At 36.1% G+C, this 20781-nt stretch overlaps 1 long non-coding RNA gene across 4 annotated transcripts in view; it reads left to right on the top strand.

The window, feature by feature from the left end:
* Positions 1–20158, top strand: part of LOC135290959 (uncharacterized) — a 39032-nt gene extending 18874 nt beyond the window's left edge. For 2 of the 4 annotated variants that reach the window (XR_010353791.1, XR_010353790.1), the window contains exons 3-5: positions 15520–15598; positions 17406–17533; positions 18117–20158. This is a non-coding gene — a long non-coding RNA (uncharacterized LOC135290959). Of the gene's footprint in view, positions 1–110; positions 244–1578; positions 2632–10752; positions 11981–15519; positions 15599–17405; positions 17534–18116 lie in introns of those variants that run through there. The other 2 variants (XR_010353793.1, XR_010353792.1) reach the window with 2 other exon arrangements.
* Positions 20159–20781: the final 623 nt, after the last annotated feature.

Here is a 20781-nt window from a genome sequence, read left to right as displayed (position 1 = left end):
TTTCTTTTATCAATTTGTCTTTTATTTACGACTTCTCTGTAACTTTTATTCCTCTCTCTATCTTTCTCTTGTGCAGTTTATTTTTAATTTTAAATTTATTATTACATCAGTTCTATTTCAGTGGACAAACAGATGGAATAGAAGTGTGGAACTCTAAGGTTTGAACAGGGGTCACATTTGAAGAGCTGGTGCACATGGAAAACTACCTGTGAGAGCTAGTGTCTACTTACAGATTTAAAGCAAGTAAGCACAATACAAGCATTTTTGTAGTTAATCAATTTGCATCAATAAATGTTCACGAACCTTTAGTTCAGAAGTTTGTTAGGCTAAAGAAGTGAGTCTCTATCTCTGTTTTATGGATGGATGTGTGGCTGGGAATTATGACAAGCTAGTGAAACAAATATCACTATTTAAATCTAAAGATTTTTGACTTTGTGGCAGTCAGAGAAAGTTAACATAAATCACCTTTTTCTGTGCTTAACTTTCATTTATAAATGGGTAGAATTACCTGTGCTCAGTTGTTTTCCTTACTTATCAAACATATCAACATGTCAAACAAGGGTGGCTGTATATCTTCTTGAGAGTCAGATAGCCTAGTGAATAACATATGAAAAGCGCCCATAGACATCAGTGAAATGATGAACACTTTGGGCAGAATTTTGTAATAGCACCTGGGATACTCAGATGCTCAAAATATGCCCTACTCATTAGAAATAGAGAATTATATTAAAAAACATATCTTTATATAAGGAAACAGGAAGAACTGTAACATTTCTGCCTACAAACCTTTCTGTTTAACAAACTGTTATAATTAATTCTTCCTCTCAAGTAGAGGATGCAAATTGATTTATGTGTTTTAGCTATTATTAGTCTGTGGTGACGTAGTAAAGAGGAAGCTTTTACATGACACAGTTAATGACACTTAGAGCTCCACCCTTTCTTTAGTAGGAAAGATTGCAGCAATCTCCTTGCAAATGTGCATGATTTATAAGTCACCTTGTATTAGCAATATAAATAATTTTTCTAGATTAGGTATTTTTATTTCTATTGACAGACTTGGGCTATTTTAATGCAGAGGTTCCTAACATGTGCTAGGATAGCATGGTAATACCCTGAAAACCTCCCACTATGTTGCAGATTTCCCTGGTATTTACAAAAAACTTCATCAAAGAAATCTAGGGCACAATTACTATAACCATTTTAGAAGGAAGGAAAAATTATGCTCTATTTGACATATTTGTGCCATTTTCCTTATTTGCAGGAGTCCCACGCAAAGCTTAAAATAGTTTACGATTATTTTGCTGTGCAGTAAATGAAAACATGAACACTATTTTATTTAAATTCTTACTCTGTTGCAAGGTATCGTAAATATTACTTCTGGGTTAATGTACAATAGAATCCTACTTACCCATATATTTGCCCTAGATGGGAATTTTATTGTGAAAATGAGTTTTGACAGGAAGTAATTTTCAAAAATATTGATACCTTAGGTTCTAGCTTTTATATTTTTCAGATTCTCTACTGCTTTAGTGTGTAGTTCTGAGCTTCATATTAAGGGATGGTAAACTCTCTTCACAGCGTAGCTAGACAATTCCTTTCCTAGCTTGGGACCAAAGACAACCACCCAAATTTCAGGCCCAAGAGCATAAACAGTATGCACTGAAGACAGAAAAAGAAGATGGAATGTGACTTCATAACCTAAAGCTGTAACTGGACAGTTAACTCCAATATGGTAATGGACCAGAAATTACAGAAGTGAGAGACATGTGACCAGTGGTCCATTTTGTGACCATTTTGAGTTTATCTTGGGTGTAGCCCTGGCTGGCCTCTTGTACTGCCCAGGGTATATCCATTGAGGCCTTTTAATAAATACCTATTTATTCTTTGATGCCGTCTAGCCTGTGTTATAGGTCAGCCTACAGAAGGCATCAATATGCATACATATATTACACACTGTAACATATATATACATCATATACATGTATTTAACACCAGTCACACTGGAACAACTTGTATTGAGATAATAAGGACTTTTTCAGTAGAAGCACCCTTATTATAAAAAAAACCCCCATGATTTATTTTATCACGGAAGAAATATAATTGTTTATTTACCATTTATGACTTTTCCCATTCTCTTTATTATGTGATTAGTGAAATCTCACCTCCAATATACTTGTGTTCAGTCCACAGGATGCCTACTTCATTGCTTTTTTTTGTCTTTGTTATTTTTATCTTATGGCTATACACTATATATACACTATAGCAACCACTGTGATTCCAGCTCATTGATAAGTGACAAACATTTAAGTTCTTTCCATTAACAGAGTGGACCAAAATTGTTGAACGCTTAATAAGAGATAAAAATTGCTCATAGTAAAATCACTTCTGATTTGATTTGGGAAGCAGCAGGGAGAGATGATGAGCAAGGAGGCAAGCAGATGTGTTGGCTGGTATTTAGTGTCTAAATGAGGAGGAACATCAGATGGGGACATACACTGACCTTCCAGAACTGCCTTATATGAGACACCTTGATTTTGGCAAGGGAGTAACCATTATGAAAGGGTTATAAAGGCAACTGGAATTGAGAACTTCTTCATATTTTTCAGCTCAGTCCAGGTGAAATCAGCAGCAGGTGAATCAATGACATAACAGGCAGGTATTTTAAGGAAACATCTCTTTAATCTCCTTGTGTTATTTGGTTTGTTGGCAGCCTTTCTCTATCTTTAATGTGTAAATCACAGTCATATATTCCTGTCTCAGCTTCATCCCCATGTATATTGGGAAATATAACTCAACACCTTCAAATTATAATAGTATTAAGATTATATGTTGAAGCATACCTAATGCTAATGAACACTTTTCTAGCAAGTGTATTTTAATATTTTGCTGTAGTTATTGACAGGCATACAGAAGCTCTATAATCTTACAGAAGTATGAAAAAAAGGCCAAATTAGAAAATTCTCTTGGAGGAAGCACTTTCTATCTTCCTAATAAAGCCAGGATTGCTGCAAGTAGCTATGCACTTTGACAACAATTGCATTAAGATCAAAGGGGATATGAAAACCATGACAATATTACTGTATTTCATGCACCAGGAGGCAGGGTTAGTGTAGATTAGACATATCATTAGTCAAGGGGATCTTTTTTCCAATGAGAACTCTTGGCTCCTCAGTGTCTTTTTCTTCCCCTATCCTTTCCAAGTCAGTATGAGTTTAAGCAGGAAACAGATTCCTTCCCCCTAAGACTATGACAGAAATAGGCTATGGATTTGAGGCTATGTCCAATCAGTGGCAATATGCATAGTAATATGTGGCACAGCTTGTGTAATGAAGTTCCCAGCATGCAGCCTGGAAAGGTATCCTCAAGTGTGCAGGGTGATTTATTTCCTCTGTCAAGAGGCAGGACAGTCAAGACTTGTCCTTCCCCACAGTCCCTTCAAGAATACTCTGTCCCCCCCAGGAAGCTGTAACAGCTTCTCAACACACAAGCTTTGTTATATGGCTTGGAACCCTTTTTTAGCAGTATTACCCTCCTGGTCTTTTACATCATCTGCACTTGTTTGAGAAGTTGAATTGTAACAATACCAGATTTTCACCTTCTATTTACCTTTGACTTTATATTGGCATGGTGAATGTTCAATAAGAAGGTATGCTTACTGTGACCAAAAAGAAGAATCTGCCTGAAATTGGTGCTTTATAACATAATGACAGCATGCAGGAAGATCTTATAATGTCTCTATTAAGCTGTGAAAAGCATTCAGTCTAAACAATACTTTTGAAATGGCTGTTTGCAAAGATTTATAGGACAGCAGAAGTCAATTGATGGAACTGACCACTTAATGAATTACTTCTTCCCCCTCCAAGGACATTAATTTGCTCATTCAATATACTAAAAAACTGCACTCTGATTTTAGATTTACCCGCCTTAGAGACATGGCACTTGGTTTCATCTCATTTGTAAAAGGTTACTAAGTGCTATTGCAGTAGCTTTACTTTCTGATATGCATAGTTCTAAATATTTTTGTCAGAACTCAGTAAGTATTAATTACATACAGTACCAAATTAGAAGATTGACCAATTTCTAATCCTGACTCTGTGTATAGATTTAACACCTTCTCTCTTTTTGAAGTACATTTCCCTGAGATTTCACCAGTGAGTGTGCACAGTGCAGTGCAACTACAGTGCCCTGATTACAACAGCTAACAAAGAACCCCCTGGCTGAGACATGTAAATAGACTTGTACAGATGTTTAATGGTAAGATCTTGGTTTTGGAATTCCATTGGATCTGTTTTCCAAAATCCCTCTTTAGACTCAGTTGTACAATATCCTAATGTAAGTCATAGGGATTCATGTATTTGTAGTCTCTAAACACTAGTATGGAGTGTTGCTATCTCCTAAGGTATCTCTGCCAGTCACCAGTATTTAGTGTATTTTTAAACATATCTTGGGAAGAATGCTCTATTAATGAATTATGCAGTTTTTGGGTGGCTTTCCAAACGGCTTGCTGAGGTAGTTGCTGAACTGATATCAGTTGCTTCTGTCTTCCTTTGCTACAGGATTAACTGCAAGAACCACTGCAGTCTGTTTTGTATCTTTTTAGCCTCAGAGGCTTCCTAGAGCTAACTTCAGAGGATGCCACCTTTTAGATTTACCTCAGATCCAGGGGACCTACTTTTTCAGTTTTGAATCAAAGCCCTTTTTAAGTGCTTTTGAGGGGTGAGTGACACATTTTTTTAAATTATATTTTAAATCCCTTTCCACCACAAAACCTAACCATCTTTCCCCATTTCCATCTGACTGTATACAGGGCCAGAAATGTGCATGCCAACTCTCCAAATAAATATGACATAGGCCTTCCTTGCTCAATGCAATGTCACTGGAAAGATCAAATATGGGCACGCATGGAAGTATAAAATGCCAGTTGTTAGAGTGACAATTGGTAGTTGCATTTTTTAAATATTTCTGTCATTGTTGGCCGTGTGTGCAATCACTGTCAGCTGTGTTAAACATAGCTCATGCCTTCATGGAAACAGATAAGAACCCCTACATGTTTTAGAAAGTAAGCACTACAGTAAACAGGAGGTAAAACATAGAAAATGCTACCTTAGTAGGTAACATGAAGTTCTCAAATATTGGCTTATCCAGCTTTTATTTTAAAAACCCTCTAATTAAGAGAATATCAAAACACAGTTTAAAAAAAAAATATTCTTTCCTGGCATCTAGTACAGATTTACTCTTGCATTTCTCTGAATTAGTGATATTAGAATGAGATATTGCTTACAGGTGTTTTGACATATTTGCATCCTTCACAGCAAATAAAAGGAGTATGTTGATTCTTTTTGTCCTAAGGTGGGCAAAGGAATACAATATATGTGAAAAATTATTAGGACAGATTTGGTGGAACTGTGTTTGCGATGTTCCATCCTACTGAGAAGGCTGCTTAACAGCTAATTTGTTAGGCATAACTGGATTAACTTTATTGATGCTGCTACTGGTAAGCCCAAGGGATGCAATTTTAAATGAGAATGAAACTTGGCCGTAGAAATGGGTGACATTTGTATCTACTTCTGAACAGGCAGTTTTCACTGAAACCAATGGACCTTGAGCAAGACAGAGCAGCCTAAATGTTCTCACATCAGAAATACAGAGGGACCATGACTCCTATAATTCATAAATCCTTCTTGAGTTTCTCTTGGGGAGTGTGGTTCCATAGAAGGTAATGAAGGGATATATGTTTAAGTCATAATTTAATTTTCCAACTCTAGTCAGCCAATTTCCAGACCTAATGAGATGTGGCAAGTCTGAAAACCTGCTGAGGATTAGGGAGAGAAATGGAATTACTCAGTCTGACTTTTCTAACCCTAAAGATATCTAATTTGATTTTTCTTTTAAAAGTCTTACCAAATTTATGTAGGTTAAATCAGCTTAAAAAAGAAAGTTCAAAGACCTAACCATAACAAACATTGTCTTCTGAAGATATTTTCAAAATATTCTGAACTTCTCAGCTTCAACTGTTCCAATATATCATAAATCACAGTGTAAATATTTTGGGTAAAAATGGGCTGTTGAATGTCATAGAAATTTTTACTGGATAACAACAAAGGAACACACCATTAACCCTCCTCACCAGGAAAAAATAGTTTGACTAATACTTTTGAGGAGTATTTGCCCTTCTTCTATTCTATGAAAAAGCAATGCATCAATTTATTCATTTTTAAGCAAGTCAGAAATGGGGAATAATACAGAATTTAGAACCAAGCAAAGTTTACTCTCAGTATCTCTGATACTGATATTTAACAGATTATAAATTAAATACTTCTCCCTCTTTTCCACTTCAACACAAGAAAGAATGTCGAGCTAATATAATGTGTCATATGTTAAGCAAGCCCTTTGTCCACTAGGATTTTAGTACATAGGTACTTCTAACACAGATTCAAAAGGTGCTAATATAGTCAGAAATTTCTCACTGGGTGTGTAATTGAATGCTTTTAAACATTTTGGTTAATGACTAAGGCTAGCAACAATTTTGTTTCTCATCCCAAGTATAGAAAAACATGAAACAGTAGACTTGAGTGTCCTTTCAGCTACCTCATAAAGCTGCCAGTGAATGAAATTATATTTACTTGACGACCTGGATTTTGGGGAGAATAGAGAGAGGAGGAAAACCCTACTTGGAAGAAGGTCCTTATATATGAATATGAGGAAATAGAAAATGTAGGAGCCAGGCTGATGTAGTACACTGTACAATCTGTTCACTTCATTTGGACTGCTAATTAAAAAGAGATATAGACAGTAGTGTATGAATGCACCACAACTTGTTGAAGGTCTGTCAGACTTTATCTTCACTTTCACATATTTGAACATTCTTTAATAAGAGGTTTTAACTGAAAGCAGAATATGTTTCTCTAAAAGAGGAGAACAGCTATATCAGCTTAAAATTCTTACTGCATTATGTGTGTATATGTGTCTTCCAGCTCCCTTGAGCATTTCTCAGAGAGCTACCCTAATTCATAAGCACAATATATGAATTCTGAGCAAGTTTTTTTTTCCTTCTTGCTTGTGGGAATTAAGCGAGACTGAAAAGTTAGAAATACGACTGATAAACATAAATGTGAAGCTAGCAATGAATTGCATATCTACCAGGAAACAAATACATGCCAACAAACAGTATTTTTAAGAGGTATACATTAAGAAAAAGAGAGGAAAACATATAGTTACTTCAGCAGCTCTCTGTGTGTCCTTTCATAAACCACTATATGCTTTTTATTGTTTTGGTTTTTTTTTAAATTTATTTTACCTGACTGTTCTTGTTTCTACATCTCAGGATTCTCCTCTTCATAGTTAAAAGCATCCCCCCTCTTCAGCAAGCAAGTATTAATGGAAATTGTTTTGTATTTACTGGATTACTTTGCACTAACTGACAGTCTTGAATATAAAACATGTTTTAATAATACTGGTGATTAGAAACAGTTTGGCGATTAACTTGGAAGCTTAGCTAAATTTAAAAATCTGAAAACTGAAAAAAAATTTCTTTTTAAGGTGATAAGGTTCAGAAAACTTACAGTGGGAAAAAGGGGCGCTTGGTGGTAGTGACTCCACAAAGATGGTGACTCCACAGTAAGATTATGAAGTTAGAGGAAAGAGGGTTTGGGATTACTTTTGCATGGTCCCCAGCAGACATTTCCCCCTCATTAATAACCCAGCCACTCCAGACAGAAGAAAATTGGTTTGATTCTGAAACCTGTTGATAGGAGACATGCCATACATGTTGCTGAGGAAATGACAGAGGTAAGAATGCCATAACAACTATACAGGATCTATCCAAAGATAATAGCTGTGATTTCAAAGTAAATCCCCTGTCCTTGCAGAGACTGCTTTGAGGACAAAGGGTTATACTAAGTAGTAGATATTATCTGAGGGATTGCAGATGGAAAACATGGCAGGAGTGCATGTTCTTTTCTGCTACATTTAGTTTTTCTTCAAGGAATAGGGATGTTTCAGGGTGCTTGTGATTTTCTCTCTGCCTGAAAAACCACATCTTGGTCTCCATTATCTTTTGCCTTCAAAGACCACAGTGAGATGTCATCTAGAGCAAAACTGGACATATCAGGATCTGTTTCAGCCATGAGAATGTCCATGAGCTCTTCCAAAGGCTATTTGAAAGAACTAGAACTTCACAAAAGCTACTTGAATTAGGACCCAAGGTTTTGTTCTAAGTTCCCTATCAACAAGCAAAGGCTTTTTGAAGTTAGCCTACAAAGTATCCTGGTATGGTAAAATGTAAGAAGACTCACTGGATTGAGTTACAGTGATTTTTAGAAGCCTTGTCTACATTAGCAGATATGAGCTTGATGTCCATTAGTTCAGTAATATTTTTCACTTTCTCTTTTCATCTTAGTAAAAGATGTAGTGTGGTGCAATGACTGCAGAGTTATGGGTAACTATTTTCTATTTTCAGGCCTTTTCTTGCCAGCAAGTTTCTGCATAGCCATAATCAGATTACTTCTCTCTGACAACTGCAATGCACACAAATGTTCTATAAAATAGCTGATAACTTTAAAGCACATTGAATATGGAATAAATTGCATAAATACTGTGGGTTTAGACTTTTCTCTGCATTGATGAGGTAAGTAACATGAAATTCTCCTTTGACAATAAACAAGATGGCAAAATAGAGGGAAAAAACCCACAAGAAAACTGACTATGTAATGTGCTTTTATTGAAGCATCTGTAAAAGTCTATGTAAAATTGTCATAGCATGTAAGTTAGACTAGGTATGTCTAAAATTATTTTTCTTGAAGGTGGACTAGATAATTAGAATCCTAGCCTATCTCAAACTAAATGAAGAAGAATGGACTGTATTTCTGGCTTTAAAAGTGCATAAGCAACTTAAAATGACAAAGAAATAAAAGCCAGGAACAGTTTTAATTATGCTAGGGGTTTGGTTTCAAGACTGGATGCTCCCAGTCAGGTGCTAAAGAAGAGAAATCAAGATCCTTTACACTTTCAGTCCTCAGAGTAGAAGCGTAATGACCAATGCACAGACTCAGAACAGCAGGAATACTGAGACGTTATAATGAGAAATCAGCTGGTTTTATACACTTCTTCAAGACACAGTACTTCCTGATATATTTCTCACTAAGCGACCCTATCACACATTGCCATGCCATCAATACACTTTCTTAACGTCCTTATAGGGGTGACCACATGATGTTCAAATATCTGGCAACTTCTGGCAGGCTCCTCACAGGTGTATACCACAGCCTGTAGCTCAACTCTATCTTATCTCTGTCTACAATTCCACCTTTTTTGTTTTCAAACGGTACTACCAGAACCTTTTTCAACCTTCATCAACTTTACCAACAAGAATCACAATGCAAAACACTCCCAACAATACAACACATTTGACCGATCACTGAAATCAAACAAGTTCCATTCATTTTTTTCTCTCAGCTTCCTCACAAGCTGATGATGAAGCCAGAGTAACCAAGGCTGGTTGAACGACTCTTGCAGGTACCCATCGTGGACAGGAATCTGTGGAAACACAAGCATATCCTTGCTTGCAGGTTAGCAGTGGAAAGGGCTCTTCCCATCTCCCAATTACCTGAGCTTTATCTAAGTGACCCTGTCATTCACTAAAATGTTGTTGGATGGGGGTTAGGTCATTCAGAACACGATGCAAAAAATGAACAACGTATAAGGCCTTTTACAGTCTTTCATAGCTGGTATATCTTACCTTTGCACTGCCCCTTTTCTGTTCTAGCAACATGGGCTTGAGAATGCAATGGGCTGTTCAACAATCATAGGCAAATGTGGAATACCTGTGACATGGCACATGCCCCACAAATGAAAAAAATTTGGCCACCCATTTGCATGTATAGGCCGGCCCATTATCAGTGTCTACAGAAACAGGTACTCAAGGGCTGCAAATTGACACTGGATTTCTTTTGTATGTTCACCTGTATGTGCAAAGGCAAAAATACATCAGTGGAAAATATATCAGTCATAACAAGTACATATTTCAATCTACTAAATTAAAGAATACATGTAACATAACACACACTTCTCTTACTGTGAACAGTTATACAACACAGCTAATAAAAACAATCCACTTAACCATCACCCAGAGTCTGCAATTGCTAGGGAGCACCATTTCACAGTGAGGATCTAGAGAGCTTTTTTCCAGACAAGATTTCTATGTTTACATCAAAAGATCCATCTGTTTTAAGATAAAATCAGCAAGCCAAAATGACTTGATCACATTTTTAGTGCAGACACACCTGAAAATATGATGGCATACTTCCCTCAACCAGCCAAGGCCAGGGCTTGGCCAAGGCCCAAGCTTTGACTGTGAGGGTTTCCCTAAAATGCCCTAAACCCAAACTTTTATTAATATCAGTTAGGAATATGACCTCACAAGAGCTAATCTTCCCACAAACAGGGGAACAGATCAGTAACTGGTAACAATACACATCTCCTTCCCATGAAAGGAAACAGTGATCTAATTGACAGAATCTTGAGAAGCAACTTAAATTTACATGGGAACGTTTCTGCCTACAGACAGAAACTGAAAATATGCACTATAGAAAAGAGTTAATGACTTTGTGTAATCTCAGTTAAGGGAACAGCAAATACAAATTAGGATAATTACCGGAACATCCATAACAAAAAGCAGTCAGAACAATGCATGGTGTCACAAGATGGTACAGCAAAAAAACCAATCTTAACACTTAACATTCAGAATTCTAGCAACATTGCTGGAGGTGGTAGCCCTGGCTGCAGAGGTCCCACATGCATAAAAACAGAATTGATTTTTTCAAAGATCGTGCAGTTGGCTCTCAGCCGGTAAGCCACAGCAGGGGGCCACTCTCCTCTCTTGTGCCTCCCAATTACAGCGCCTAAGGCACAAGGCCTTGCAGAAGTCTGGGCTGTTGCTGACATGAAAAAAAAAAAAGCAGACTCAGACTCTTGGTACAACCAGGTTTATTTGCAACAAAGACATAGAGTTAATCCAGAAAGTTGAAGACCCCGAGAAGTGGCTTGCCACAACTTATAAAGGGAGGTGGAAACAGAGGTGGAGCCTGCCCTCCAACCAATGGAAGAGCAGGGGGGAGTGGAAAAGGAAACAAGGACATTACTATAGGACCAATGGGAAGTGACTAGGGGAGGGGCCCCAGGGGAGGGGCCCCAGAGGCCCCAGACCCCCCAGACCCTGAACTAATCACTCAATGCCCAAAAGAGAAGCTTCTAGATGGAGAGGATGGGTTGCCAAGTAAAGGAGGCAGTGTGTGAGGGCACTGGGAAGGGACAAAATAAAGGATACATTTGTAACTGGGGCAACCGGGGAGGAGACAAGAAGACTGACAAGGAATGAGGAAGAGAGGACAACCTGGGTAGAACCATTATATAACCAGAGGGAAGAACAGGACATTCCAACCCACAATGTACAACTTATCATAATTAAACTACTATAAACACAACACAACGCTTAATGTCTTATATAGGCTGATCCTCTCCATAGGGCATCTGCCTTGTTGTACCTCCTTCCCTCAAGGTCATGTGGAGACAAGTTTCTTTCTGCTCTGCATGGCATTCTGCAGGCGAGTCCCACAGCCTGTAGCACAATTCTATTTTCTCTCTCTTCCATACAGACTAAAGAGACTATCCCATAAAAAGGAAGCAAAGGAAAGATTGAAGCAAAGCTGTTTGTATTTGGTTTCTTATTTAGAAGATCCTTGTGGGAAAAAACCACAGAGATAGTGACATAGGCAATATATCATCAATAAGAACATCATAGATGTTATAAACTGTAATAAAAATTTGAACTTGGGAAACTGAACAGAGGGAGGATGTTAAAGACATGGCAATTGCATTCCATATGGACTTCATGTTGGAGATAATCTCTTCTTTGACAGTGAGAGCAACAATCTTTTAGGTATTGGGACTGGAGAAATTCTGAGAGAACTCAGATTTTAATCAGGTAATGAAAAATTCTGCACAAAACGGAAGAGAGACTAAACGTTAAGTACATAGTGACCGTTCAATTTCTCCGTTTTATAGATGCTAAAAAAGTTAGCAATATGAATTTAGAATACAAGTGCTATGAATTACATGACCTCAACACCTGATTTTTCTTGTCTGTTCAGACAATCCTTACTAAGATTGACACATATTTATAAGCAGATTTTTGTTTCTATTTTCTTCCTACCTGCTCAATTATTAAACACTTTTTGTGTCCAGGACTCTATTTCTAACACTTTTCACGATGGCTATCCCTATATACCTATGAAATATTTCATAAAAATAGGTTCTCTAAGGCATGTGCTTGATCTCATCTGCTCTGTGCAATAATCATCACAAAATATATTTAGGATTACAGTGCAATGCTGTTTCTGCAAAGTCAATAATCAAAGGTTTATAATTTCAAGAATTTAAAGAATCATAGTAAAATGTTTCCTCTTGAAAGCGCCAATGTAGGTTATTACTGTCTCATGCTGCCATATTTATTACCACCATCTGCAAAAGTTTTCTGAAATACTAAAACTATACAGGAAACTGCAAAGCCTGAGGTTCTTGTACAAGATGAGATAGGAGAGATATTGTTAGTGACCCTAAACTACTTTTTTCTTAATTGTTGTTCAGATCTACTGAAAGTACCATATAATACTTTTACATAAGAACTATTATGTCAGACCTTTTCCATACAGACAAAAAGCAGTGTATTTCAAACGGTCAGTGTCTGCGTCTTTGCAGCTGAAAGATTCCCATGTGTATGTGAGATAACTGATTTTTACAAGTATAATGAATATTGAAGAGCAGTATTTTGGGCTCTTATTCCATCTGAATAAGACACAAAATATCTGAATATTAAGATGCAAAACTGACCAGTAGTACTTATTATTGCATTGTAGAAATACTTTGATTATTTTTCCTTAACACTGTTTTCCTTAACTGTGTTTTATGTGCAACTCTGTACCAGCTGCATACTACTTGGTAATTATATCTAGAAGCTCAAAAAAAAGTATATATAATTTTCATTCTGGTTGACGAAACAGAAAGTCTTATTTTACTCTGTACTTATAAATGTACTTATAATGTTCTAACTAGATCTGGAGATACTGTTTTCACACCAGAAATATCTACCAAAGTGACTGTCTTTTTAATGCAAAATCAAAGATTTTCACCCAATAACACCTGCATAAAATTCATATAATTGTATTGTTGAGATCCCTACATAAACTTTATACAATTTAGTACTTCCTTCTTTTTTATTAAAATTTTAACATGCATAATGTAACTCAGGAATCCTTACTTAATATTCACATTCAAAACTTGCTGTCAAAACTTTAACAAAATAGTGTATAGAGAGGTTGCAAGTGCATTATTATATAAACTTCCTAATGTAATCTAAATGTCAAACCCCAGGATAAATTTATTGGAGATTTTTTGTTATTTGTTTTGGATTTCTATTCCTCTTCATATTTTGTGAAATAACAATTTAAAAGCCCCATTCAGACCTATTGGGAGAATTGCTCTGTAGCAGAATATTTTGTTTTGGTAGATTCTTATTTTTCTCAATGTTTTGGTTTTTTTTCCCTGTAAATAGTGGTTTTTAATTGTTTTGTGTATAAATGAAAACAACTCTCAAAAACTCTTTGTGTGGTCATGACAAAAAGCCGATTCTTGCCTTCACCCTTTTATATTAGAAAATTCAGCTATAGCAGAATCAGGATGGATCCAGTACTATACTAGATTTTGGACCATACCTATTAGTTTAGGATACATCTGACATTTAGTCAGAGAAAATGGAATCCTTTATGTAGGTCTCTGATATGTTTTTTTTCCTTATTTTGATATTAATAGAGGAAAAAATGGGTAAATAATGTGCCAGTATTTAACCATGACAAATAAAGTATACGATGTGTTCAGGACAGTCCTCATCAGTGCTTGTAACTGTGTTTGTCTTGTTTATTTCATCATGCAATTGCTGAAAGGTATTTTTCCTTTCTAATAATACTCAGCTACCTTTAGACTTTTATTTTCAAGAATGGATGAAATTATACCTTTTTATTTCATTTTTCTGTCATTTCTCTTTTCTCTGCAACTTCTCAAAACAACCTGTCAGATTTCAGTTGACTAATATCTAATTTCCTTGGTCTTCTGAGATTCATTTAATTAAAGTTCATTAATTTGTAGAAATTGTCGTTTCTTGTATGTGCCCATATCTTTTTTCTTCCTCTTATTTTTTTCCTTACTTTAGTAGACTTCTGACATAAATGTTACTATACATGTTCTGTGAATTGTTCATCAGCTCCACAGTCTATACAATAGCTTATAGTAATTTTTGCAGGACTAGAGAATTTGGTATTGGCTGTGTTTCATTTTGATTCTCCGTATCTTACTTTCTCAAGTGAGCAGTTGTGATTATGGTGCTGTTTGTTTTATGTCTTGAACTACTGTTCTCTTCTCCAGAAAGCCTATAGCTCTTTTGCAATAAAATATTCAGAGCTTACCACACTGATTTTATAAATTTTGTTCTGGTGTTTCGTTATCAGTTGCATTCCTAAATGCTTACAACTAAGTGTGATTCCAACACAACACCAAAAGAAAAAAAAATTGAATTAATAAAAAATCCTTTTATGTTAACAAAATAAACACAAGTTCTCTGACTTAAATACCAGTGTTTTGCTGTTGGAGATGAATACAGAGTTATTTGACCTGTTTCTCAGCAGAAACTGTCTACAGTGACAGCCTTCTCTGGATAGAGATCACATGGAAAAGACAGATAGGAGCCTGATCATCACAAGCAGCTTTTTTGTGTATGCTCCTTATTTTAGACATGTTAAAGCCTCATACACAATGCTTGGCAGAAGAGCATGGTGGTCCTCCCACTGCCCAAGGCAAGGACAAGGCATGCTGCTGTTCGCTGAAGGGTGAATGCTGCTGCCCAGCTGACATCCAGAGCACGGCAAATCCTTCACTCATTTTCTTGCCCAAGCACATATCTCATAGAGCAGATAGTCATATCTCATAGAGCAGCTTGCCAAGGGGTGATTGAAAGAAACAGCCATTTCTGATATCCCAAATGTCCAATAACACCTTTCCACAGATTGCTTTTACCTCCTGTTGAGTGCAGCACTTTTGTTTCAATCTCAGAAATTTATTTTTTACACAGTCTCTTTGGAGGATCATACGAAATATTTATGATTGTCAAGAAAGATTTTGAAGAAATATTTTGCAGGTACCACAATATGATCTGTACAGTGGAAATGTACAATTTTCATTAGAATTGTGCAAAATATTGTACTTTACATGAAAATATTGCACTTTACATGAAACCACTGGTGGGGATATGTCTATTTCTCCCGTCAGAACCTACATAGAAAAATATTATTCATGCCTCAGGGACTGTAGTTATACCAATGTCAAAAGGTTTACTGAAATAATAGTTTTAGGTATTTGTTTGGTTTGATTTTTTGTTTTTGGTTTGGTTTTTTTTAACTGAGGTTGATTGTTTAGTAGGTAAAAGCACCAGACAGGAAGTGGAAAAAACTGGATTCCCATCCATACAAACCCTTTGTGACACCATAGGAGCCAGGTAAGTTTCTTTGAACTACTCTGTCAAATGACTATGCTGTGGGATCAGATGAATCATGTAGATTTATTTACACTTGCCGTTTTAAAATGGTTGGGACCAGCATCTACCACTGAAGCCAGGAAAAAGAAAAATTCTTTATCCTTTTGCTTAAACCCTCCAAGCCTTCAAAACAGGCAAATTGTGTAAAAATTTCTTCCTAACATTTTTCCTTCCCCTTCTAACTCAGCAACGGTACCTAGCTATTGTCTGGGAAACCAAACCCACTGCTTTTGAAGTATAGATATTTGAGATTCTGTGCCCAGGAACATTTCCTCGGGTGTTTCGTTTACAGTGGTGAGGATGCTCTGCAAGTCTTGTGAGTGGAGGCCAAATCTTAGAGCAGCAGTAGGAACTGGGGGATGGAACTGGCTTGTTTTGGAGGATAAGACGTTTGTAACTGATACTCTTCCCAATGCAGCTAAAGTTTCAAGACTGCCAATAAAAAAATGCAAGAATAAATTTTAATGAACTATGATGATGAAGCATTTAACAGTTCACATTTTAAAATCTAAAATCTTTTGGTTTGGTTTTGGTTTTTTTAATGAAGTTTGTTTCATTCTGGTTTTCATTTTTAATTTTGAGATTTTTACCTGCAAAGTGAAAGGATTGTATTTGAGAGTTAAAATTTTTCAAGGATTTTTTGATGTTAGAAAAAACCCAACCAAACTGTTCTGTCATGTAACAGAACAGTACTTAAACACCACTATGTATTTTTTTATTGTATACATTCATATTAGTTGGGATGAAAACATGATCCAAACATATCTTGAAAACTACTCTAAATACAGTAACACAAAAATGAAAACCACTAAATGGAAAGCAAGACAGCAGGTGTAGTGTAGTGGCCAAAGAGACCCAGACTTCTGCTGGACTGAAGAAGCGATTTTTGTTTAATATATAGCCCAGAACAAAAAATGGTTTTGTGCAACTCCACAAAACTAAAAAATATTTTTACACAACTTTGCCAATCTAAATTCAACACATGAGTGGTAGTGGCCTGGTTATCAGCCACTTCAGTTCAGACAGGGTAGCTTGTGCCCAGCACAGATATCATAAGGAAAACAGTAGGACTGATATTAATATGTTGTAAGAGAAAAAATAGTTTTATATGAAACAAAGCTTCACATTTTTGTTGGCCATGAACAATGTATTTAAATAATGATCAATATTGTCCTCTAGAGAAATATTTTTGCAGTAATATTATCCCCTTTCCATCTTTTCAAGACATTTTTAAATATTTATATACAGTAAATAAATACGTATTTTTCCAAGTTGACAGGCCTTGGAACATAATGTATCTTTTTATAGCACTATTCACCCACTCAGAAGAGAACAATTCACAAACATGAAGTTTAAAATACATCATAAAATTCATGCTTCTTGCGGTATTGATTAACTCCATACACCCCCTGCATTAATAGCTGTAACACTTGGAAGTAGATATAAAAGAATTTAAAATTGCAGAGTCCACAAATATGTGCTCTTAATCCTCAGGAATTGGAGATAAGACAATCTGAAATAGGTCTGGGAAATAGGTTTTCTTAGCCAGTGACTTGACAAACAGACTTGGAGACACTGTCAAAATGAGAAATGTAGTGTTTAGAGGTCCTCAAGCTAGTACCAGGACAAAGTCATCTACCTCTTGCTAAGCACCACGCCAGTTTCCTCCCTGAAAAGTTTGGCATTTTTATTCATCATCTTTACCAAGACACATCCTTTCTGAAGTCACAGGAGTCTTAACTGAAAACCTCTCCTTGTCTACCTTCAGGTCTATCTGATTACTGATGAATGAATGTCTACCATGAATGTTGTTGCACTTACCCAGAATCTGCTCTGATCAATGCCCCCACCAAAATGCTCCAGAGATGAAGTGAAAACTAGAGTCATGACCCCAAGGTATTTGCTAAATTATTTCCTTGAGCAGAGAAATACTGCTGCATCTTTTTAAAAGTAGTTAAGCTTTTAATTCCCACTCTTCAGATGGGCTGAAGAGTAGGAATTAAAAAAACATTTCCATAGCTGGGTGCTTGTAACTGCCTTTTATCTACCAGACAATTCAAACAAGGTTTCAATCTGTCCAAACCTTGAAATCTGTGACAAAGTATCTCAATGTCTGTACTACATAAAAATGCTTGAGAACAAATTCCTTCCTCATATAACGAAGAAAATGTACTCAATCAAAAGAGGAAACAACTTCCAATGCTTGTCAAGCTGTCTCAGTACAGGTTCCATTTCTGAAAATACTGGCTTGTAGGACAGAGCCTTAGTCCCTTAATGAGCTGTTTAATGAGCCTTAGTCCCTTAATCCCTGCTGGTGGAGGCAAGGTAGGAAACATTTTCTGAAGGATCAGTTCTCCATAAACACATGGCTTTTTTGAAGTGAAAGGGCAGCAATCTGTAACTGCACTGATGAATTCTCACTTTGTAAAAATTTTTATTGGGGTGTAACTCACAAACCTCATCCTGTGCTCATTTGCAGATCTTCTCTGGAACCAACATTTTATAAGAATATGAACGACTGGAGAAACATGCTTATTTTTTCCTTTTTTCTTTTTTTCTTTTCATCTGATCCAGTAATTCTGTCTGTAGCTAAAAGCAGGATTTTGAGCTCCAGCATGAGACATTCTCTGTGTATTAGCAAGTTTCTGACTCTGCATCTGAGAATGCCAAAAAAAGCACTTGCGCTAATCTTTTGCTCTAAGGTTATGCATGAGTGATAGGTAATTTTTTTTGTCATTATCTACAAGGAATTTATAATTTATAATTAAGTATATGCTTAAACATGAGTACAAATTTCTCTATAGATGTGATCAGATATATTTGTAATTTTTTCCTTCTTTTTTTTTACATATTATGAATGCATTTTAATTTTCAAGAATAAAATAAGAATCCTGCCAAAATTCCAGGTCATCTCTAATGCATAAATCATTGGTAGTCACATCAATCATAAATATCACATTACTAATAGCTACAGATCAGCTACCTGATATGTGTACAACTAAACAAAAAAACCCAACCAAATGTTGAACAAGAAGTGCATAGACTTCATCAAATGCCTCAGTAGTGAGGACATTTCTCCTGCCAAATTTTAGCATATATAAAATAACATTTTTCCCTCTTGTATATTTGGGTCAGAACATATATATTTTTTAATAATGAAAAGTTCAGTGAACAGAAAACTAACCTCTAAGTAGGTGTCATTCATGACTATTATTTAAGAAGAAGCTATCCTTTTCCAGGCACAAATGAAAACACGCTTTAGAAAAAAAAAATAAAAAAGGTATGTTTTGTTTGGATAAGAATTATCATGTGTGCATTTTTAAAGACAAGATGTATATTTCTTAGGCATTCGCTTGAGCAGGGAGCAAAAGGAATAGGCTCAGTAAAAGCATAGGGGGTTTCAATGCTAGTGAATAGCTAGTGAAGGAGAAATGGCAACAACCATGTTGCATGGTCTCAAACCACCTGCATGCAGACATAGAGAGAAACAGGATACTGGAGTGGGATGATGCCTTGCCCTGAACATCCAGACAAAGATTTAGTCTTTGTTTAGAGATACTTTGATTCCTAGTCTACAATGAGGAGCATCAGTAATCTAATTCCAAACGTGCTAAGTAAACCTTATGAAGGCACAAATATCTTGGCAAAATCTACAGGCATCATAGCTTTAAATAGATTGTGATTCATAAATATCGAAGACAATGGAAAGAAGAATTTTGTGTCCAAAAAGTAGGAGTGCTGGAGTGGTTACTAAAGGAAAACAGGAGGTTACACTAGGGTTTGTTTTTGTTGTTGTTTTTGTTGTTTTTAATGTAAAAAAAAAAAAAATAGGTGGGGGTTAAGATGAACAGATAAGAGCATGTCTGAAAGAAAAACCAGGAACTATGAATTGTTGACAAGTTCAAACTGGGAAGAGACTTCAGTGGTGGACTTTGTGCATTTTGTTGCAGTATTTTACTAATTTGCAATTAATCTGAATCTATGTATCATATTATTAAAAAGCTGCAAACTTTCTTAGGTTAGGCATCTAAATACTCAGATATTTAAATATGCAGAATACTGACAATGCATGCTGTGCATTACAAAAGTTTCTACCTATTTCTGACAAGGAATTAGTTTTTAAAAATTACTAGGTATGTAATTACATATAGGGGTTTTATCATATTTCTTTTACTGATGTATTCAGTGTGGAGGCAGCTTGGTAGCATATGGTGTTTTATAAAATTCATAGTAAGCAAGGAGTTGAAATAACCTGAACACAGCAACACATAGTCCTTGTGCTTTGAAGTCAAATGCAGATCAGATTTTGCTCTCTGTTAAATCTGATCTTGGGTACCATTTATAAATATACAATATGCTTTTCTACATCAGTAGTATTAAACATTTTCCTTTTCACTTTTTAGTTTTTTGCTACTGCATAGGTAAAATTATCATGGTCTAGGTATACTCTGCAGCTTCATTCATCTGAAATTGAAATTTATGTCTAAAATTTATCTGTTGAAGGGTTCATCTTCATTTTTTTTTTTTCAATCCATTTAATGGAATAAAGAACCACATTTGGGAAAACACCAGATGTGTGTTTTGCCTGTCTTTATCCCAGGTCAGGAGGACAAAGGCATTGCATATCCTAGTGGGGTGCATTTTAAGGTTGAAACAAAGCTTGAGAACAATTATGACATCTGTGTACGATTCTCTGAGCAGCTGCACTAAAAAAATAGACATGTAAGTGATGGGGAATGAAACTCGTTATTCCAGTCATCTTAAAGGCATCAGGCTGAGATCAGGACCCCAGATCAGCAAACAGGTACCCTTTTTTTACAGATGTGAACATTGTCTTTTCATACCATTTTGGTGCATGAAGTTCTGAAGTAAATTGCAGTCCCCAGAAAGAGAAGAAATGTGGGAAGGGTAGGGTCATTATCCCTGTAAGTGTTCAAAAAATGTGAATACAATTGAGGCATGATTTAGCACTGGACATGGTGGGAGTGCTGTGTTAGTGGTTAGACTTAATGATCTTACAGGGCTTCTTCAACCTTGATGAGTCTGTGGTTGCCTGACCTGCATGCTCTTATTTGAATGTTTGAGTGATTTTCAAAACAGTTTCAGATTACATCACAACTCTGCCTGAAGTTGTCCACACTTGG

This window comes from Passer domesticus, chromosome Z (genome assembly GCF_036417665.1).
Source record: "Passer domesticus isolate bPasDom1 chromosome Z, bPasDom1.hap1, whole genome shotgun sequence".
Classification (NCBI taxonomy): Eukaryota; Metazoa; Chordata; class Aves; order Passeriformes; family Passeridae; genus Passer; species Passer domesticus.
This window is presented reverse-complemented; position numbering and strand designations above follow the sequence as displayed.